The sequence below is a fragment of the Notolabrus celidotus genome, chromosome 20, assembly GCF_009762535.1.
Source record: "Notolabrus celidotus isolate fNotCel1 chromosome 20, fNotCel1.pri, whole genome shotgun sequence".
Classification (NCBI taxonomy): domain Eukaryota; kingdom Metazoa; phylum Chordata; class Actinopteri; order Labriformes; family Labridae; genus Notolabrus; species Notolabrus celidotus.
The window spans coordinates 23,233,605-23,245,680 of record NC_048291.1 but is presented as its reverse complement, the minus strand read 5'-3'; the positions used below and the strand labels follow the sequence as shown (position 1 = coordinate 23,245,680).

Genomic DNA, 12,076 nt, shown 5'->3' with positions numbered 1-12,076 from the left:
AAAAAGTAAACTTAGGTGTGATTATTTATTACAGGATGTACCATATACTGTATAAAATATGTAGATACACACTGCCTCACTTGTCAAAGAAGAAATGCTAGTCTTTTAGTATAAAAGGAATATAATAAGCAGCATTTTGATAGCTCATTTTACTCTTACAAGCATAAAAGTGCTCTCCAAGATAATTCCCCACAATGCCAGGTCTCTTTTCTGACTATGTCTTAAAAATACACCACAATAAAATGTCCTTGCTTTAATGGACTGGCAATTGACTAATAAAATAATCTGTTTCACAGAGTGCAACCTGTAACTCCTGACTGAGAGCAGTGACAGAAAAGTGAGATTTCAGGGTTTGGTACGTAGTGGATCTTGAATGTGACTGTTATACACCTGGTAGTTCCCCCCTGGGTAAGAAGCTGTGAGTTTAATATTTCCCTCTATAACAAAAAAAAAGGGAAGTTGCTTAAAATCCCATAATTCACTGCAAGATGAGTTATGGTGTACTTCTGCTCCTTCCCCAGAGAACGGGCATGATGCTCCTCGTTCTGGCGTGGTTGCTTTCCCTTGGCATTAGTAATAATTTGCAGGGTCCAGCAGCATTACCAAAAAAAGCTAATTATTGTAGTCATTGAGGCGCTTTAAGCAAAATAAATGTGATGCAATAGAAAAAAGGCAGCTGCTGAGTAAGGAAAGAAGATAAAATGCAAAGAGACACGTAAAAACAAACAAGCAGAGGAGACACTGTATCAACGTTTCCTCCTCAGACATTTATTGACTTCCTGGAAGAGAAATTGCTTGATAATCTGCACTACAGTCACTGTCAGTCAGAGCACGGTTGTCCATCTAAACTCAATCAATTTTCAACATGCCAGCAGTGGGACAGACTCATATGTGAGTGACAGTTACTAAATGAAGAATCACTGCTGAAGATGGAGAAGAGAACTGGCAGGGGAGACAGTTGCTTTGATACAAGAGGAGTGCAGCACAATTAGAGTGAATAACATTAACATTATGTTGGTTATAATGATATCATATTTAAATTGATCAAATATCAAATGATGGGCGATTCATGCTAATTTCCTTTTAGATATCTAATTCATCTGTTCTGAATTAATAATTTTCTTTTATAAATTAAGACTGAATTCAAATCTCTTGAGACTGATTATTGGAAATGTGTCAGTTATAGTTAGTGAGTGTAGGATTCAGTACTGCTAACTTGATACACTGCAAAAACTCAAACTCTTACCAAGTGAAATTGTCTTATTTTTAGTCAAAATGTCTTATCCCACTTGATTTAAGATACATTTATTTAACAATTTCATTTGAGCTAGAGGGACTTGTTTTAAAACAATGCATCTTAAATATCTTGTTAAGTCAAACAATCTAGAAATGATCTTGTTTTGAGTTGTAATTTAGAAGAAACAAGGTTTATTTTACATTTCATACATTTTTCAACCTGAGATCTTATTTGTAGAAGACGGATCATCGTGATTTAAGATAAACCCTTTACTTGATTTAAGTAAATGCATCTATCAGAAAACAGCTCCATTGATGAAAGAAAGAAAGAAAGAAAGAAAGAAAGAAAGAAAGAAAGAAAGAAAGAAAGAAAGAAAGAAAGAAAGAAAGAAAGAAAGAAAGAAAGAAGAAAGAAAGAAAGAAAGAAAGAAAGAAAGAAAGAAAGAAAGAAAGAAAGAAAGAAAGAAAGAAAGAAAGAAAGAAAGAAAGAAAGAAAGAAAGAAAGAAAGAAAGAAAGAAAGAAAGAAAGAGTTGTTTTTAAGGGTGGGTTTCAGTTTTCAGGCACTGTTTCTTCTAAATCAGATACAAATATACATCCTCAAACTACATGCACACAATGACACACCTACTTTTGAGCATAGCTGGCTTATCCTAAATAACAGCATGACTGAATATTAGTTTATCCAGCAAACAATGAGAAGACATTATATCTTGAAATGCTCAAATTAAACTTTGTAATCTTATTTCAAGAACAAGATGGTCTTAAACCTAGAGAAGTGTTGCTATAATACAACTCAAATTAAGGGGAATATATCTCAAATGAAGAAGTTGACATGAAATTTATAAGTGCAAAAAAAATGTGAGTGAATTCCTGTCTTATTCTGAGACACTACGCTTTAAATTCTGATAAAATATTGCTATAATAAGTTTTCCCTGCTAATTTTAAGATCACAGTTTTCTAAATATTACGTCTTATTTTAAGAAATCTTACCAAGCAAATTTTCACTTGTTCTATTGAAAGATTTTTTTGCTTTCAAGGTAAAAGTACCTGGAAAAAAAATTTTGTCTTGTTTTTGGAGGGACAATTTTTTCCAGTTTACATTCTGGTAAAAAAAATACCTCTTCTTAATATTAGAGTATTTTCATTTTCAAAGATGAAGATGAAGTGAAGATATTCCTGACATGAATCTGTTGTACGGTTTCCTCTCAAACTCCTCAGTGTTTGGCATGACTGCAGTTGAAATGACTTGATTAAATCTTTGGAGACTAATCAGAATGTGCACTGATTGGATAAATATGCACACCACACACCGTGCAAGGCCTCCATTGTGATTCAAATGACATTCAGTATTTGTTTCTTCATAAGCTCACCCAGTAAATGACAAATCACCTGAATGTTAATATTATGGCAGGAATGACAAAGTCACTGTACTGCAGGAGAGGTTATGCTATGACCTGAGTAAGTGCTGCCATATGCTAACAGCACCTGCAGCCTTACTGTCCTGTGTGATTTATAACTTGGCAATTAACCTCCCATGCTGCTGCTGACTTTCACGGCATTTTTTCCCCCATGAGGGAGACACAGCGCCAGCAGAGGAACAAAGCCTGAAAACGCTCACACTACCTACACATGCAACCAGATTTATATCCCATAGGGAGGACGGGGAAGCAACAGCTATACATACTAATAAGCAGAAATGTCTTTTCATACACCTTTTTTACACAGAGGAGTCTGTTGCTAAAGTGAACCACTGTCTGTTTACCAGGAAGCTCTCCCTCTGGCAGCTTATGTGAAATCATTCTCTAAAAGTAGCTCACTGTACAAAGTCTGCAGAGAATTACAGCCTCTGTGATGACCCTGTGTGAGAGTCCAGTAAAGCTCTTCACTTTGAAAAGGCTTTTTTTCCCTCTTGAACCTACATTATACATGAATGCCTACCTTGGCTCTTCGGGATTCATCGTCAGTGACACTCAGGAGAAATCTTCACACCTCTTCTCTGCTGCTGTCTGGGGCGACTGAAGGAGGGAGGGATGAACAAGTTAAAGCTCTGTCTGTAGAAGTTTATACCACTGAGTACTTATCTGTTCAAGCAATCTTTGTTGCTTTGATTAGATACTTGTATATTGATTCCCACAAGCTGATGTATTCATTTTGCGAAGGCGTCAAATATTACTTCTTGATGTTTTGTCGATGGCTAGCCTACACTTCTGGCTGTCGGGCTTCAGATTCACTAAAACTTGACTGAATAACAGAACGATAATCATCTATAAATCTCTGAATAGCCTTGGAATGATACTAAGAAACTCAGTGAATGGTAGTCAAATTAATATAGACTAATGTAATAGCAGTTGTATTGATATCTAAGTTTCCCCCTTATCAGCACATCTGAGCCTTTTGAAAAGTAATGAAAGAGTCAGAGCTCATGAACTCCAGGCCTCACTTAATTACAAGATGGAGACAGAGGGTCAGACCTATATGGAAAGATAGGTTTAATACATTGGGGATTTTACCAAGTTCTTCATTATAGTGACATTGTATGGTTACAAAAGAGATGGTGCGAACAAGAAGAGGCAGCAGAGGAGTCATTCGTCATAAATGAGGCTCATAATCACAGTCCATTAGTTGAATCGACTGATATAATCACTCCTCATTCGGCTACACAGACACATGGATCGCTTTTATTTTCTGTCAGTTTCTGATTTCTTTGTCACGCTCACCTGATAAGTTCTCCCAGCAACACATTCACATCAGGAAACTAGGTGGTTTGCACAAATATATGAAGAGAGAAAATGGTGTGGGAGGTAGAAGTCAGTAGAAGACACAAAGTACTCCCCACAGGCCGGTTATACTTCAATTCAAACATGATCATGTCTAATGTCTAGTTTGTTTTATTTTCTTTATGCTTGAGTTTATGCTTGGATATTCAACAGCAAACTGAAGACATGGAGGTCCGGTGAGATCTAAACCGCATACAGGTGGGAGAGTGAATTATCTTCTCACTGCGTTGGTCCTGCGATGTACAAACAACCTGCAAGGGTGTTATGCTGCTTTTCTGGCCATGCTCGGGGCACAAATGTAGAGATGATGATGTCAGTAAGTCTAGTAGAGAGTTGATCCATCACTTCATTATCTAGTTCAAATTTAGTCACTTTTATTCTACTTTATTTATCTATTTTAACTATAGCATCTTATTTTTTTAATGGTTTAATATTTTAGTGTTTTATTATCTTAGAAATGTATTTTATTTTGGTGATTTTAATCTCCTGTGTTGAGTTTTAACATTTTATTTTACCTCCAGTGTTTCCTCATTAAGATATCATGAGAGCATTTCCTCAGTTCATTCAGCAACTTCTTTTTATTTTTTATTTATTTATTTTATTTGTATTACTATTGTTGCATATTGTATTCTTAACCTCAGGATTGTGTGGGTTTGGGGTCGGGGCTGGGGGTGGGATCTTTTTCTTAATTTATTCTATTTTAGGTTGTTTTTCTTGTACAGCACTTTGTGTTACAATGTCATTGTATGAAAAGCGCTTTATAAATAAAGTCCGATTGATTCATTCATTCATTTTTCAAATAATTATTACGTTTATTTTTTTATTTCTCAGCCCTGAAGGTCATCATCTGTGATAAACAAGGTGAACACTAAACCTGTTTAAAAATCAGCATATTTGCATCGTAAGCATTTACTGTCTGCAGCCTCTCAGAGCTCCTAAAGCTTGGCTGTAGACTCTTAGTCTTCAGTAAGATCATTTGCCCGAGGACTGATATTCAATAAAACTGTTGTTTTTTGTTCCTAACAAAACTAAAATCCTCTTGTGACGTATTTCCATTCTTATCTTGTAACAACACTTTAAGCATAAAGTGTGGCAAATGTAACACATAGAAAATACCTTGGTTGCTTCAAATTTGTTCACTCACAGAACACAATTCTAATGAAGGAGACACTTAATGGTACACATTACCATATTGAGTGTACTGAAGAATGAAATATGAACTTGAGCTGATTTATACATGCATAATTTCTCATCCATAAAGACATTTTGTAGCTGAGTGGTTTGCATGGTTTGATAGCGGTGTTTAACAGGTGCAACATGGTGTGAGAAAAGGATGGAATATGTTAATTCCTGAAGATTGAGAAGGATTTTGCTGCTGTTCATTATTACCTTTGTTTTTGCCAGATACTGTAAATTCAAACACTGAAATATTGAACTGGTTTAGCTAAATGCATGTAAATGTTAAGCATTGAAGTGATTAAAATGCTTTAAAATAGTTCCTGTGGAAGTATGTTTTGTATTAATACAACTTAAGAAGACTCTGGTAAGGATATCAGTATCATATAGGTCAGGGGTTCCCAAACTTTTCAGCCTGCGACCCCCAAAATATTGGAGCCAAAGTCTTGCGACCCCCACTGTCCATCAAAGTGATTTAATGTGGCTTCATTTAGCTGGTCTGCAGAAAATTTGCCTACCTGTATGAGCATGTGGCTGTGTCCTGCTACGTTCTGAATTAACCTACTGCTACTGATGCTTTTGATAATTAACTGTTCACTAACCCTAAACTTAGGAGTCATCTAAAGAAAGAAAGGCAGAAAACTCATTACATTTTCTACTTTTAAGGTTTTATTTCAAGTTTAGCTAGTATTTTTGTTGATATTTTTTTACTTCAATGGGTAAAATCTACTAATTTTAGATCATTTTAAAAAAATAAACATTCTGGAAGACATCTCACGACCCCCCATTTGTGTTTTGCGACCCCCACTTTGGGAACCCCTGATATAGGTTATATTTCTCACAGTTTGTTGAGTGACAAAACAAAGGGACATGCAGACGATTGAGATTTCATAAATAAAGGCCAAATGGTAAAACTAAGAAAACTTACTTCTTAACAGTCCATACAAAACCCAAAAGGCACTGGGTAAACCACAAGGACTCAGGGAAAGGTTGACGACAATCTGCCAAAGACAGGAAGGCACACACACACTAAATATACTGAACCTAATCAAGACACAGGTGTGTCTAACGAGCCACAGGTGAAACCAATCAAGACAGGAAGTAAAGCGTGACATGAAAACACAAGGTATGACCTACAAAATAAAAGAGGAAATAAAACCAGATTACAGCACTACCAAAATACATAACTCAACAAAAGTAACTCATGAAAAATGAGTACCTGCATTTTCACTAATAAATGTCAAGACAAGTTTCCTTCTATTTTTTTTTTAAAGGAATGGAACTGTAAGATCTTTGGGTGTATCAGTCTTGTGATTCTCCTCACACCTTTGCACGACCCCCCCCCCCCCCCCCCCCCAAAACATGTGTTCTATTTCTGTCCATCTTTATTTCTCTCAACTCTTTTTCAAATCATTTTTTAACCCATGCAATCACTCCCCTGTGCTTTCTGCCACACCTCTCGCTCTGCATCTCCTCTTCCATCTCCCTCCTCGTATCTTTAATCGTTCTGTTTTCTGCTGAAGGTTACTCCAGCCTGCAGGGCTATGAAAATGTCAGAAAGGCCCACTCCATTTTCAGCTACGTAAATAGCCATTTCCCGCCAGAGTAAACCCACTTTCCCGAGTCTGACCTGCATTCACGCATCCCACCTCTCTCCACACTACCTGAGCACATGGATGTTGAAGGGAGACGAACAGCCTTCATTCATTGCTTATCTGTTATTTTGATATAAAGGACGGCTGCCATTGTCTTCTTGTAATTGTTTTCTCACAAGCAAAACAGCTTCATAAATCCATATGCAATAGCACCTTTTCTGTAGGGATTACTCTGCTCTCTATAAATACCCATATACCATAGTTGGGATTAAAAGCTTATTTTCAGTAGAGGTAATATTAGCTTATCAGTTGAAGGACATGCTAATGAAACATATAAGCTATAAAAGTCTCACAGGTACACTGTGTGACTGGTAATTTTTTTTTATTAAATACCTCTAATGAAAGAGGAAACTTTCTTATTAATCACATCTTGAAATGTGGTTGAAATATTCAAGTGTGTTCAAAAAAATATGCAAAAGCCAAGTTGAAATGAAATGCTAATTCCACTTTTCAGGGCTCTCAAAAGAACAGAAATGGACTTATTAACCTAGAGGAAAACACTCTTTGTGCTTTCATACCTGAAAAAGCCTGCTCATACTGTCGTAATAATTCAGCAGTACAAAAAGACATAAGGGAAAGTTTGTGTTCATTGAAAGACGCGGAGAGAGAACTTACAGTGAAAGGGGAAAGAGGCTCCCCCCCCCCACCCCCCCTTTTTTTTCACTGAAGCTTCAAATCAAATTTTGCTTCCATTAAAACTTAACTCTTTCAACACTCAGTGAACAAATTCTCTTTAAGAGTGAGGAAGTGTGATTTAAGTAATTCTCCAAAGGTTTACTGTCCTCTCTGACTTGGAGCACAGCTGTGGATGGTGCAAAGCAGTGTGGGCTGCAGGAATATTAAACCTGGGATATTGCCTTGGGTCTCTCCAGCAAGTAAAAAAAAAACAATTACTCATTTGATCTGTTGTATTGCTTGAAACAACTGTTCTGTTTTGTCCCCTGTTTATTTTCACCCTTTGAAAGCTCGTGCAGGTCATGCAAGGCTAGTTCATTTCCGTGTGCCATGTCCCAGAAAAACCTTCATGTGCTGCACGTCGCTCCCGTCCTCCATCTCTCCTCTCCTTCTCTAACACTCCCACGATCTTCCCTTTCAATTTCCTGCAGCTCTGCAAGACAATAGAGAGCGACATCAAAGGCCTGCATGAGGGGTAAGATAGCTCACATCAGCAAAAAAAGGAAAATTATTTCATACACACTCCTGGTTTAACAGTATTTGGACAGCTCATCATCTTTCAATGCACTCTGACGGAGGCTGCCTTTTAGAAAGTCAAAGAAAAACCGTTCAGACAGCAGAAGAGTGCGAGGAATACAGTAACAGTATGACACCAGGAAGTAGACAACCTGTCCTCGACACACATCACATCAAGGCCACAAGAGTGGCGGCAAGAGTCAAGGCAACACCAAAGACTGGAAACATACATTTCCTACACTTTCAAATGTTTTCACATTGACAACATGTATTGATTTTATCCACAGCTTAAACACACTGAATCTGACTGCTGGAGAACACATATGCCTGGCACAAACAGAGCAGAAATAACAGGGAAATGATGAACACAAAACATAATTGAAAGGTTTAGTTATAAAATTACTTCTGAATCCATTGGTGCTAATGTACCTTGGTTTACTCAGTGTTGTTCCTCTCTTAACAATGACTTCAGTGAGGCAGCACTGTCACTCCGGCACTCCCCTCCCGCTGTGACTGAAAATGACTTTCAACAGCTTGATCGAATTAATTGGCCCGACTGTTGGGCAGAGGGGGATAGATAGACCATTAGCTATTGAAAAGGAAAAGATTGACAAGCACGTTGTTTCTCAGGAATAATTGAGAGGGAGGACTGCGGCTGCAGGGAGACTGAAGGGTGCACAAAGAAAAGCAGACCATGGTTGAGGACAAAAGAATAGATTTTGCAGAAATGAGCCTGCTTTGTTTCCTGTCCTTGGCAGGAGTCAGATGTTTTGCCGCGCTCTGTCTTGTGAAGCATGACTCGCTCCTCTACTTAGGCACAAAAACCTATCATTTGAACATTTGTGGTGAGACGAGAGAAAAGCAGTTCAACCAAAGACTGGAATAGACATTTTGAGGGATGCAAGAAAAGGGGGTGGGGTGGCAACATGAAAAGTAGTCAGCATGGGAACAAGTGTTTTCTAGTAAAATACTGTGTATTCAGCACAATAATGGAGATGAAGGCAAAACATTATTGCTAGCTACTATCTTCTACTGCGCTGGAGTAATGTGGATACCGTGCTACTGTAGTTGCCTGTGTAAGGGTGTAAGGGTTGCTTAGAGGGCAGGGTGGTGGCAGAGGTATGGAGCTCTCTAATTGGATCTGTCAAAACACGCCCAGAGTTAATGTAGTGCCTCTATTAGGCAAAGCTGCAGCCCGTGACCTGCAGCTCTCCCACTTTGATCAATGGCTCTATTTGTTGTTTGCAGCAGCTGTTGTTTTTGGTGGTGATGTTGTGGTGATGATGATGTTGATGACATTGATGATGAGGCTGATTACAGTGACAGTAAGTTACTGATCCAGTTACTTCACATTCTCAGTAATCTCTAATCTGCCCCTGTTAATTTTGCTAGCTGAAATTATAAATACAGATTTTATTAGTGTAGTTATGCTTAATGGAAGTATGAAAAAAAGTAAGATTGTTCTTATTTCGTTCAAACTTTTGTTTAGTCTTGTCTGGATTAAAGGTGTTGTCAGTTGCAGGATGAGGACTAACCAGTGTGTTTGTAGATGTGATGCTATCTCTGATAACAATGTTGGTTGCTTGAGAGTATCCTGTTAGCAAGTTTAGAGATTTGGTTGGACACTAAACTGTCTAAGCAGGTAAAGTGTGCAGCATAAGTTACACCTGGCTGTCTAACCAAGCTAAAAGAAGAGAGGTTTGTAAACTATGACTTTAAACTTAGAGCGAACTCTTTCTCCCTGGCAGGCTACATCCTACAGGACTAAACCTCTTATGTTATTAAATCTGAGTGGCTTTAAGAGTATATGTAATAGTGTACTCAGGATTTTTATTTCATAACTTGTTACCCCACAACCAAGCTAATAAAATTATCCTTTGCCTTAAGAGTTAGCATGTTGTGGTTGATGCTGTACTCTAATGTTTGCAATTACTTGCAAGTGCATAAATGCACAGTTTAATGTATCTTCTTTTATATTTCAAACTAAGTAAAATGGGTTGAAATTTTCTGTTAAAAATTCTCCCTACCATTACAGGTGCTTACTGAAGTTGAAAATATGGTCAAAATGTAGCAGTGTCACATGCACACAAGTAGAGTACAGCAGATACATCACTATGTTTAAAAAAGAGCAGTAGTAGATACCATGTATCGGTTCAACTTAAGCTCCATGCACATCATTTAGGTTGCTAATCTTAGAGTGGATAAATGCTGTCTGGGGTTAGCTTTTAGCTGGCCTTACCTCTAAAAGATCAGTTCATAAAACATTCAGACTTAAAACATTCACTTTACTTTCAGCCCAAGTGATATTTGTTACTTAGATTTCTGTTGCCACTGTGGATGTACCAGGATGTTCCTCATGCATCTAATTTCATGGATCATCTAAAGGTAAGAAAACACTCACTAAACAGTCCAAATTTGGCAAAATATATATAAAACATAAAATTGGGCTAACGTTCACAGAGCTAGAACTGCCGGCCTGTGGTCCTCCTTTCATTTTAATGTCAACATGCCCAAGCTGATCGGCATTGCTCCAGTTGGGTATGCCATTTTAATCAGACACCACATACAACTTTATCCACATTTCTGGATCAAAATACTGCCAAAAATCCCTACACTACGAGATGTGCTCTGTTATCTGTGCTGGTTTACATTTTACATAGAACGGTATTTCAGCATTATGGCACAAGCCTTTAACCGGAGCTCCAGTCACAGATAGTGGTGGATGACTGTGCTAAAGCTCAGACTCAACATTTGACCAATTAGTAATTCTGGTGCCAAGAGGGTGATGACTATTCATTGTTTATTGGACTAAACATGCACATGCCTAATTGCAACCAAGATGCAAAAACGGTTCAGGGACTTTAGTTAACCAAGAATTAAAACTTTAGAGGGTACAGCAATCTGCCCAATCACAGATATTGCTGCAAAGCCACTTGTATTTCCTCAGTATTCAACTTTTCTTTAGTTTGAATCACATTGATTTGCATTACTGATCTTTGTTTCCAGTTTTCCTCTATTCTTCCCCCTGCCTTAGAGAGAGGAAAGAGATCAATACCTCACAGTGCCAGAACCTCATAAGTCTGCGGAAATCTCTTTACGCTATATGAGCCCTCTACTTATCTCTGGCTCCAACTGGTACACAGAAACAAGGCTTTTTCTCAGTCTGACTCTGCTGCTCTGGGATTGTAACAGTGTTTATCAACCGGCCCTATGAGACAGTAGTTGTCTCTTTCTGTTTCCATCAGATTTCTGGGAGTCTGTCCTGTGTCCCGGCTAGCCTGGCAAGGTTACAGATGATGAATGACTTCACTTTCATTTGGCAATATTCCTCCTCCAGGACATATGCTGCTGTTCCTCCTCTCCAGTTTAACCTCCCACTCTTTTACAAATTGAGGTATTCATAGCTCTCCTCATATTCCCTGCTATAATCTCCTTTATGTGCCTCATCTGTCTTTTTCAGAATCTCTTTTAAAGCCAGATACATCATTTTCTCAATCACAGTGTGTTGTTTTTTAATTTATAAATTCCTTACATTAGTGTTGTTGGTCATGAAAACAACTGATTTGAATGTCTTGGCGCTGATTGCTGTATTCATGGCACTACAAATACCACCAGCACTGACCTCGGGGAAGCCTTTTGCAGATGAATTCTGGGGATGGGTTGTGATTTTTCGGATATCCAAGTATTCATTTAATAATAATTTGAACAATTCATGTGACAATTATCTTAAAGATATATGTACTGCAGTAAAAGTGTAGGACAGTGCACATCTGAAAGCTGTTAACCCACCTGTAATGTTTGTTTCTTAGGGACAGCAACAATCTTCCTGGGTCAACTTGACCCGGGGCATATTTAATGATTCAAAGTGTTAGAACCCAAAAAAATCCCAATTTACATGTTTTAAATCTCATTATCAACTCCATTACTAACCATTTAAATCAATATTTAGTACATTGGTGTTCTTAAATTCTCACAGATCATGGTTCAATGAGGATAACTCACTCATTTGTCATGTGTGTGTTCATGATTGGGGTGAAATA

The 12,076-nt window shown here is 37.8% G+C and overlaps 1 protein-coding gene across 2 annotated transcripts in view; it reads right to left on the bottom strand.

Moving 5' to 3' along the window:
• Window positions 1-6,248, bottom strand: part of znf385c (zinc finger protein 385C) — a 142,859-nt gene extending 136,611 nt beyond the window's left edge. For both annotated transcript variants that reach the window (XM_034711044.1, XM_034711047.1), the window contains exons 1-2: window positions 6,119-6,248; window positions 3,176-3,252 (exon numbers count right to left, since the gene is read on the bottom strand). The gene's annotated coding sequence lies outside the window, so the exon portion shown is untranslated. The remainder of the gene's footprint in view (window positions 1-3,175; window positions 3,253-6,118) is intronic.
• Between the last annotated feature and the right edge of the window lie 5,828 nt (window positions 6,249-12,076).